This window comes from Cavia porcellus, unplaced genomic scaffold (genome assembly GCF_034190915.1).
Source record: "Cavia porcellus strain 051 isolate PalLab524CR breed Dunkin Hartley unplaced genomic scaffold, mCavPor4.1 scaffold_11, whole genome shotgun sequence".
Classification (NCBI taxonomy): Eukaryota; Metazoa; Chordata; class Mammalia; order Rodentia; family Caviidae; genus Cavia; species Cavia porcellus.
The window spans coordinates 86,425,616-86,437,646 of record NW_026947494.1 but is presented as its reverse complement, the minus strand read 5'-3'; positions in this window follow the sequence as shown (position 1 = coordinate 86,437,646).

Sequence of the window (12,031 nt, the reverse complement as noted above, 5' to 3'; positions counted from 1 at the left end):
TTCCTGACATCCACATGCTGACCACCCCGCAGTGCTTTTCTCCATCCTACATTCCCACTCCCTGCCTATCCTAATTCAGACCCTCCGATTTACACCACCCCGTGATGTTTTTCTCACTCCTACTAGTGAATGTAATGTTACACACCCATACAATGCGCAAAACGCCGCGATGTTTTTCTCACTCCTACTAGTGAATGTAATGTTATACTCCCATACAATGGGCACCACCCCGCGATGTTTTTCAGAAACCTATCCTACATTGCCACTTCATGTTTCATGACCTCCCCATGCAGACCACACCGCGGTGCTTTTATCCATCCTGCATTGCCACTCACTGCTTATCGTAATTCAGACTCTCCGATTCACACCACCCCGCCATGTTTTTCCCACTCCTACTAGTGAATGTAATGTTACACACCCATACAATGCGCATCAGCCCGCGATGTTTTTCAGACACCTATCCTACATTGCCACTGCATGTTTCTTGACCTCCCCATGGTGACCACCCCGCGGTGCTTTTCTCCATCCTACATTGCAACTCACTGCATATCCTAATTCAGACCCTCCGAATCACACCACCCCGTGATGTTTTTCTCACTCCTACTAGTGAATATAATGTTACACACCCATACGATGCGCACCACCACGCGATGTTTTTCAGAAAACTGTCTTGCATTGCCACTGCATGGTTCTTGTCCTCCGCGTGCTGACCACCCCGCGTTGCTTTTCTCTATCCTACATTGCCACTCACTGCCTATCCTAATTCAGACCCTCCGATTCACACTACCCCACGATGTTTTTCTCACTCCTACTAGTGAATGTAATGTTACACACCCATACAATGCGCACCACCCCGCGATGTTTTTCAGAAACCTATCCTACATTGCCACTGCATGTTTCCTAACCTCCCCATGCTGACCACCCCGTGATGCTTTTCTCCATCCTACATTGCCACTCACTGCCTATCCTAATTCAGACCCTCCGATTTACACCACCCCGTGATGTTTTTCTCACTCCTACTAGTGAATGTAATGTTACATACCCATACAATGCGCACAACCCCGCGATGTTTTTCTCACTCCTACTAGTGAATGTAATGTTATACTCCCATACAATGCGCACCACCCCGCGATGATTTTCAGAAACCTATCCTACATTGCCACATCATGTTTCATGACCGCCCAATGCTGACCACACCGTGGTGCTTTTCTCCATCCTACATTGCCACTCACTGCCTATCGTAATTCAGACCCTCCGATTCACACCACCCCGCGATGTTTTTCCCACTCCTACTAGTGAATGTAATGTTACACACCCATACAATGCGCACCAGCCCGCGAAGTTTATCAGACACCTATCCTACATTGCCACTGCATGTTTCTTGACCTCCCCATGGTGACCACCCCGCGGTGCTTTTCTCCATCCTACATTGCAACTCACTGCATATCCTAATTCAGATACTCCGATTCACACCACCCCGTGATGTTTTTCTCACTCCTACTAGTGAATGAAATGTTACACACCCATACAATGGGCACCACCCCGCGATGTTTTTCAGAAACCTATCCTACATTGCCACAGCATGTTTCCTGACCTCCTCATGCTGACCATCCCGCGGTGCTTTTCTCCATCCTACATTGCCACTCACTGTCTATTCTAATTCAGACCGTCTGATTCACACCACATCGTGATGTTTTTCTCTCTCCTACTTGTGAATGTAAGGTTAAACACCAATACAATGCGCACAACCTCGCGATGTTTTTCAGAAACCTATCCTACTTTGCCACTGCATGTTTCCTGACCTCCCCATGCTGACCACCCCGTGGTGCTTTTCTCCATCCTACATTGCCACTCACTGCCTATCCTAATTCAGACCCTCCGATTCAAACCACAACGCAATGTTTTTCTCACTCCTACTAGTGAATGTAATGTTTCACACCCATACAATGCACACCACACCGCGATGTTTTTCTCAGTCCTACTAGTGAATGTAATGTTACACACCCATACAATGCGCACCACCCCGCGATGTTTTTCAGAAACCTATCCTACATTGCCACTGCATGTATCCTTACCTCCCATGCTGACCACCCCGCGGTGCTTTTCTCCATCCTACATTGCCACTCACTGCCTATCCTAATTCAGACCCTCCGATTCACACCACCCCGCGATGTTTTTCTCACTCCTACTATTGAATGTAATGTTACACACCCATACAATGCGCACCACACCGCGATGTTTTTCAGAAACCTATCCTACATTGCCATTGCATTTTTCCTGACATCCCCATGCTGACCACCCCGCAGTGCTTTTCTCCATCCTACATTCCCACTCCCTGCCTATCCTAATTCAGACCCTCCGATTTACACCACCCCGTGATGTTTTTCTCACTCCTACTAGTGAATGTAATGTTACACACCCATACAATGCGCAAAACCCCACGATGTTTTTCTCACTCCTACTAGTGAATGTAATGTTATACTCCCATACAATGGGCACCACCACGCGATGTTTTTCAGAAACCTATCCTACATTGCCACTTCATGTTTCATGACCTCCCCATGCAGACCACACCGCGGTGCTTTTATCCATCCTACATTGCCACTCACTGCTTATCGTAATTCAGACCCTCCGATTCACACCACCCCGCCATGTTTTTCCCACTCCTACTAGTGAATGTAATGTTACACACCCATACAATGCGCATCAGCCCGCGATGTTTTTCAGACACCTATCCTACATTGCCACTGCATGTTTCTTGACCTCACCATGGTGACCACCCCGCGGTGCTTTTCTCCATCCTACATTGCAACTCACTGCATATCCTAATTCAGACCCTCCGAATCACACCACCCCGTGATGTTTTTCTCACTCCTACTAGTGAATATAATGTTACACACCCATACGATGCGCACCACCCCGCGATGTTTTTCAGAAAACTGTCTTGCATTGCCCCTGCATGGTTCTTGACCTCCCCATGCTGACCACCCCGCGTTGCTTTTCTCTATCCTACATTGCCACTCACTGCCTATCCTAATTCAGACCCTCCGATTCACACTACCCCACGATGTTTTTCTCACTCCTACTAGTGAATGTAATGTTACACACCCATACAATGCCCACCAACCCGCGATGATTTTCAGAAACCTATCCTACATTGCCACAGCATGTTTCCTGACCTCCCCATGCTAACCATCCCGCGGTGCTTTTCTCCATCCTAAATTGCCACTCACTGTCTATTCTAATTCAGACCGTCTGATTCACACCACCCCGTGAAGTTTTTCTCTCTCCTACTTGTGAATGTAAGGTTACACACCAATACAATGCGCACAACCTCGCGATGTTTTTCAGAAACCTATCCTACTTTGCCACTGCATGTTTCCTGACCTCCCCATGCTGACCACCCCGTGGTGCTTTTCTCCATCCTACATTGCCACTCACTGCCTATCCTAATTCAGACCCTCCGATTCAAACCACCCCGCAATGTTTTTCTCACTCCTACTAGTGAATGTAATGTTTCACACCCATACAATGCACACCACACCGCGATGTTTTTCTCAGTCCTACTAGTGAATGTAATATTACACACCCATACAATGCGCACCACCCCGCGATGATTTTCAGAAACCTATCCTACATTGCCACAGCATGTTTCCTAACCTCCCCATGCTGACCACCCCGTGATGCTTTTCTCCATCCTACATTGCCACTCACTGCCTATCCTAATTCAGACCCTCCGATTTACACCACCCCGTGATGTTTTTCTCACTCCTACTAGTGAATGTAATGTTACATACCCATACAATGCGCACAACCCCGCGATGTTTTTCTCACTCCTACTAGTGAATGTAATGTTATACTCCCATACAATGCGCACCACCCCGCGATGATTTTCAGAAACCTATCCTACATTGCCACATCATGTTTCATGACCGCCCAATGCTGACCACACCGTGGTGCTTTTCTCCATCCTACATTGCCACTCACTGCCTATCGTAATTCAGACCCTCCGATTCACACCACCCCGCGATGTTTTTCCCACTCCTACTAGTGAATGTAATGTTACACACCCATACAATGCGCACCAGCCCGCGAAGTTTATCAGACACCTATCCTACATTGCCACTGCATGTTTCTTGACCTCCCCATGGTGACCACCCCGCGGTGCTTTTCTCCATCCTACATTGCAACTCACTGCATATCCTAATTCAGATACTCCGATTCACACCACCCCGTGATGTTTTTCTCACTCCTACTAGTGAATGAAATGTTACACACCCATACAATGGGCACCACCCCGCGATGTTTTTCAGAAACCTATCCTACATTGCCACAGCATGTTTCCTGACCTCCTCATGCTGACCATCCCGCGGTGCTTTTCTCCATCCTACATTGCCACTCACTGTCTATTCTAATTCAGACCGTCTGATTCACACCACATCGTGATGTTTTTCTCTCTCCTACTTGTGAATGTAAGGTTAAACACCAATACAATGCGCACAACCTCGCGATGTTTTTCAGAAACCTATCCTACTTTGCCACTGCATGTTTCCTGACCTCCCCATGCTGACCACCCCGTGGTGCTTTTCTCCATCCTACATTGCCACTCACTGCCTATCCTAATTCAGACCCTCCGATTCAAACCACAACGCAATGTTTTTCTCACTCCTACTAGTGAATGTAATGTTTCACACCCATACAATGCACACCACACCGCGATGTTTTTCTCAGTCCTACTAGTGAATGTAATGTTACACACCCATACAATGCGCACCACCCCGCGATGTTTTTCAGAAACCTATCCTACATTGCCACTGCATGTATCCTTACCTCCCATGCTGACCACCCCGCGGTGCTTTTCTCCATCCTACATTGCCACTCACTGCCTATCCTAATTCAGACCCTCCGATTCACACCACCCCGCGATGTTTTTCTCACTCCTACTATTGAATGTAATGTTACACACCCATACAATGCGCACCACACCGCGATGTTTTTCAGAAACCTATCCTACATTGCCATTGCATTTTTCCTGACATCCCCATGCTGACCACCCCGCAGTGCTTTTCTCCATCCTACATTCCCACTCCCTGCCTATCCTAATTCAGACCCTCCGATTTACACCACCCCGTGATGTTTTTCTCACTCCTACTAGTGAATGTAATGTTACACACCCATACAATGCGCAAAACCCCACGATGTTTTTCTCACTCCTACTAGTGAATGTAATGTTATACTCCCATACAATGGGCACCACCACGCGATGTTTTTCAGAAACCTATCCTACATTGCCACTTCATGTTTCATGACCTCCCCATGCAGACCACACCGCGGTGCTTTTATCCATCCTACATTGCCACTCACTGCTTATCGTAATTCAGACCCTCCGATTCACACCACCCCGCCATGTTTTTCCCACTCCTACTAGTGAATGTAATGTTACACACCCATACAATGCGCATCAGCCCGCGATGTTTTTCAGACACCTATCCTACATTGCCACTGCATGTTTCTTGACCTCACCATGGTGACCACCCCGCGGTGCTTTTCTCCATCCTACATTGCAACTCACTGCATATCCTAATTCAGACCCTCCGAATCACACCACCCCGTGATGTTTTTCTCACTCCTACTAGTGAATATAATGTTACACACCCATACGATGCGCACCACCCCGCGATGTTTTTCAGAAAACTGTCTTGCATTGCCCCTGCATGGTTCTTGACCTCCCCATGCTGACCACCCCGCGTTGCTTTTCTCTATCCTACATTGCCACTCACTGCCTATCCTAATTCAGACCCTCCGATTCACACTACCCCACGATGTTTTTCTCACTCCTACTAGTGAATGTAATGTTACACACCCATACAATGCCCACCAACCCGCGATGATTTTCAGAAACCTATCCTACATTGCCACAGCATGTTTCCTGACCTCCCCATGCTAACCATCCCGCGGTGCTTTTCTCCATCCTAAATTGCCACTCACTGTCTATTCTAATTCAGACCGTCTGATTCACACCACCCCGTGAAGTTTTTCTCTCTCCTACTTGTGAATGTAAGGTTACACACCAATACAATGCGCACAACCTCGCGATGTTTTTCAGAAACCTATCCTACTTTGCCACTGCATGTTTCCTGACCTCCCCATGCTGACCACCCCGTGGTGCTTTTCTCCATCCTACATTGCCACTCACTGCCTATCCTAATTCAGACCCTCCGATTCAAACCACCCCGCAATGTTTTTCTCACTCCTACTAGTGAATGTAATGTTTCACACCCATACAATGCACACCACACCGCGATGTTTTTCTCAGTCCTACTAGTGAATGTAATATTACACACCCATACAATGCGCACCACCCCGCGATGTTTTTCAGAAACCTATCCTACATTGCCACTGCATGTATCCTTACCTCCCATGCTGACCACCCCGCGGTGCTTTTCTCCATCCTACATTGCCACTCACTGCCTATCCTAATTCAGACACTCCGATTCACACCACCCCGCGATGTTTTTCTCACTCCTACTAGTGAATGTAATGTTACACACCCATACAATGCGCACCACACCGCGATGTTTTTCTCACTCCTACTAGTGAATGTAATGTTATACTCCCATACAATGGGCACCGCCCCGCGATGTTTTTCAGAAACCTATCCTACATTGCCACTTCATGTTTCATGACCTCCCCATGCAGACCACACCGCGGTGCTTTTATCCATCCTACATTGCCACTCACTGCCTATCGTAATTCAGACCCTCCGATTCACACCACCCCGCCATGTTATTCCCACTCCTACTAGTGAATGTAATGTTACACACCCATACAATGCGCATCAGCCCGCGATGTTTTTCAGACACCTATCCTACATTGCCACTGCATGTTTCTTGACCTCCCCATGGTGACCACCCCGCGGTGCTTTTCTCCATCCTACATTGCAACTCACTGCATATCCTAATTCAGACCCTCCGAATCACACCACCCCATGATGTTTTTCTCACTCCTACTAGTGAATATAATGTTACACACCCATACGATGCGCACCACCCCGCGATGTTTTTCAGAAAACTGTCTTGCATTGCCACTGCATGGTTCTTGTCCTCCCCATGCTGACCACCCCGCGTTGCTTTTCTCTATCCTACATTGCCACTCACTGCCTATCCTAATTCAGACCCTCCGATTCACACTACGCCACGATGTTTTTCTCACTCCCACTAGTGAATGTAATGTTACACACCCATACAATGCGCACCACCCCGCGATGTTTTTCAGAAACCTATCCTACATGGCCACAGCATGTTTCCTGACCTCCCCATGCTGACCATCCCGCGGTGCTTTTCTCAATCCTACATTGCCACTCACTGTCTATTCTAATTCAGACCGTCTGATTCACACCACCCCGTGAAGTTTTTCTCACTCCTACTAGTGAATGTAATGTTTCACACCCATACAATGCACACCACACCGTGATGTTTTTCTCAGTCCTACTAGTGAATGTAATGTTACACACCCATAAAATGCGCACAACCCCGCGATGTTTTTCAGAAACCTATCCTATATTGCCACTGCATGTATCCTTACCTCCCATGCTGACCACCCCGCGGTGCTTTTCTCCATCCTACATTGCCACTCACTGCATATCCTAATTCAGACCGTAAAATTCACACAACCCCATGATGTTTTTCTCACTCTTACTAGTGAATGTAATATTACACACCCATACAATGCGCACCACCACCCGATGTTTTTCTCACTCCTACTAGTGAATGTAATGTTACACACCCATACAATGCGCCCAACCCCGTGATGTTTTTCTCACTCCTAACAGTGAATGTAATGATACACACCCATACAAAGCGCACCACCCCGCGATGTTTTTCAGAAACCTATCCTACATTGCCACTGCATGTTTCTTGACCTCCCCATGGTGACCACCCCGCGGTGCTTTTCTCCATCCTACATTGCCACACACTGCATATCCTAATTCAGGCCGTCCGATTCACACCACCCCGTGATGTTTTTCACACTCATACTAGTGAATGTAATGTTACACACCAATACAATGCGCACCACTGCGCGATGTTTTTCAGAAACCTATCCTACATTGCCACTGCATGTTTCCTGACCTCCCCATGCTGACCACCCTTGATGCTTTTCTCCATCCTACATTGCCACTCACTGCCTATCCTAATTCAGACCCTCCGTTTCAAACCACCCCGCAAAGTTTTTCTCACTCCTACTAGTGAATGTAATGTTTCACACCCATACAATGCGCACCACCCCGCGATGTTTTTGAGAAACCTATCCTACATTGCCACTGCATTTTTCCTGACCTCCCCATGCTGACCACCCCGCGGTGCTTTTCTCCATCCTACATTGCCACTCACTGCCTATCCTAATTCAGACCCTCCGATTCACACCACCCCGTGATATTTTTCTCACTACTACTAGTGAATGTAATGTTACACACCCATACAATGCGCACCACCGCGTGATGTTTTTCAGAAACCTATCCTACATTGCCACTGCATGTTTCCTGACCTCCCCATGCTGACCACCCCGCGGTGCTTTTCTCCATCCTACATTGCCACTGACTGCCTATCCTAATACAGACCCTCCGATTCACACCACCCCGCGATGTTTTTCTCACTCCTACTAGTGAATGTAATGTTACACACCCATACAATGCGCACCACCCCGCGATGTTTTTCAGAAACCTATCCTACATTGCCACTGCAATTTTCCTGACCTCCCCATGCTGACCACCCCGCAGTGCTTTTCTCCATCCTACATTGCCACTCACTGCCTATTCTAATTCAGACCCTCCGATTTACAACACCCCGTGATGTTTTTCTCACTCCTACTAGTGAATGTAATGTTACACACCCATAAAATGCGCACCACCCCGCCATGTTTTTCCCACTCCTACTAGTGAATGTAATGTTACACACCCATACAATGCGCATCAGCCCGCGATGTTTTCAGACACCTATCCTACATTGCCACTGCATGTTTCTTGACCTCCCCATGGTGACCACCCCGCGGTGCTTTTCTCCATCCTACGTTGCAACTCACTGCATATCCTAATTCAGACCCTCCGAATCACACCACCCCGTGATGTTTTTCTCACTCCTACTAGTGAATATAATGTTACACACCCATACGATGCGCACCACCCCGCGATGTTTTTCAGAAAACTGTCTTGCATTGCCACTGCATTGTTCTTGTCCTCCCCATGCTGACCACCCCGCGTTGCTTTTCTCTATCCTACATTGCCACTCACTGCCTATCCTAATTCAGACCCTCCGATTCACACTACCCCACGATGTTTTTCTCACTCCTACTAGTGAATGTAATGTTACACACCCATACAATGCGCACCACCCCGCGATGTTTTTCAGAAACCTATCCTACATTGCCACAGCATGTTTCCTGACCTCCCCATGCTAACCATCCCGCGGTGCTTTTCTCCATCCTACATTGCCACTCACTGTTTATTCTAATTCAGACCGTCTGATTCACACCACCCCGTGAAGTTTTTCACTCTCCTACTTGTGAATCTAAGGTTACACACCAATACAATGCGCACAACCTCGCGATGTTTTTCAGAAACCTATCCTACTTTGCCACTGCATGTTTCCTGACCTCCCCATGCTGACCACCCCGTGGTGCTTTTCTCCATCCTACATTGCCACTCACTGCCTATCCTAATTCAGACCCTCCGATTCAAACCACCCCGCAAGGTTTTTCTCACTCCTACTAGTGAATGTAATGTTTCACACCCATACAATGCACACCACACCGCGAAGTTTTTCTCAGTCCTACTAGTGAATGTAATGTTACACACCCATACAATGCGCACCACCCCGCGATGTTTTTCAGAAACCTATCCTACATTGCCACTGCATGTATCCTTACCTCCCATGCTGACCACCCCGCGGTGCTTTTCTCCATCCTACATTGCCACTCACTGCCTATCCTAATTCAGACCCTCCGATTCACACCCCCCAGCGATGTTTTTCTCACTCCTACTAGTGAATGTAATGTTACACACCCATACAATGTGCACCACACCGCGATGTTTTTCAGATACCTATCCTACATTGCCACTGCATTTTTCCTGACATCCCCATGCTGACCACCCCGCAGTGCTTTTCTCCATCCTACATTCCCACTCCCTGCCTATTTTAAATCAGACCCTCCGATTTACACCACCCCGTGATGTTTTTCTCACTCCTACTAGTGAATGTAATGTTACACTCCCATACAATGCGCAAAACCCCGCGATGTTTTTCTAACTCCTACTAGTGAATGTAATGTTACACACCCATACAATGCGCACCACCCCGCGATGTTTTTCAGAAACCTATCCTATATTGCCACTGCATGTATCCTTACCTCCCATGCTGACCACCCCGCGGTGCTTTTCTCCATCCTACATTGCCACTCACTGCCTATCCTAATTCAGACCCTCCGATTCACACCACCCCGTGATGTTTTTCTCACTCCTACTAGTGCATGTAATGTTATACAACCATACAATGCGCACCAACCCGCGATGTTTTTCAGAAACCTATCCTACATTGCCACTTCATGTATAATAACCTCCCCATGCTGACCACCCCGCGGTGCTTTTCTCCATCCTACATTGCCATTCACTGCCTATCCTATATCAGACCCTCCGATTGACACCACCCCGCGATGTTTTTCTCACTCCTACTAGTGAATGTAATGTTACACACCCATACAATGCGCAGGACCCCGCGATGTTTTTATGAAACCTATCCTACATTGCCTCTGCATGTTTCCTGACCTCTCCATGCTGAAAACCCCGCGGTGCTTTTCTCCATCCTACATTGCCACTCACTGCCTATACTAATTATAAACCTCTGATTCACACCACCCCGCGATGTTTTTCTCACTGCTACTAGTGAATGTAATGTTACACACCCATACAATGCGCACCACCCCACGATGTTTTTCAGAAACGTATCCTACATTACCACTGCATGTTTCCTGACCTCCCCATGCTGACAACCCAGCGGTGCTTTTCTCCATCCTACATTGCCACTCACTGCATATACTAATTCAGACCATAAAATTCACACCACCCCATGATATTTTTCTCACTCTTACTAGTGAATGTAATATTACACACCCATACAATGCGCACCACCCCCCGATGTTTTTCTCACTCCTACTACTGAATGTAATGTTACACACCCATACAATGCGCCCAACCCCGTGATGATTTTCTCACTCCTACCTGTGAATGTAATGATACACACCCATACAAAGCGCACCACCCCACGATGTTTTTCAGAAACCTATCCTACATTGCCACTGCATGTTTCTTGACCTCCCCATGGTGACCACCCCGTGGTGCTTTTCTCCATCCTACATTGCCACTCACTGCATATCCTAATTCAGGCCGTCCGATTCACACCACCCCATGATGTTTTTCACACTCATACTAGTGAATGTAATGTTACACACCAATACAATGCGCACCACTGCGCGATGTTTTCCAGAAACCTATCCTACATTGCCACTGCATGTTTCCTGACCTCCCCATGCTGACCACCCCGTGATGCTTTTCTCCATCCTACATTGCCACTCCCTGCCTATCCTAATTCAGACCCTCCGATTCAAACCACCCCGCAATGTTTTTCTCACTCCTACTAGTGAATGTAATGTTTCACACCCATACAATGCGCACCACTCCGCGATGTTTTTCAGAAACCTATCCTACATTGCCACTGCATTTTTCCTGACCTCCCCATGCTGACCACCCCGTGATGCTTTTCTCCATCCTACATTGCCACTCCCTGCCTATCCTAATTCAGACCCTCCGGTTCACACCACCCCGTGATGTTTTTCTCACTACTACTAGTGAATGTAATGTTACACACCCATACAATGCGCACCACCGCGTGATGTTTTTCAGAAACCTATCCTACATTGCCACTGCATGTTTCCTGACCTCCCCATGCTGACCAACGCGCGGTGCTTTTCTCCATCCTACATT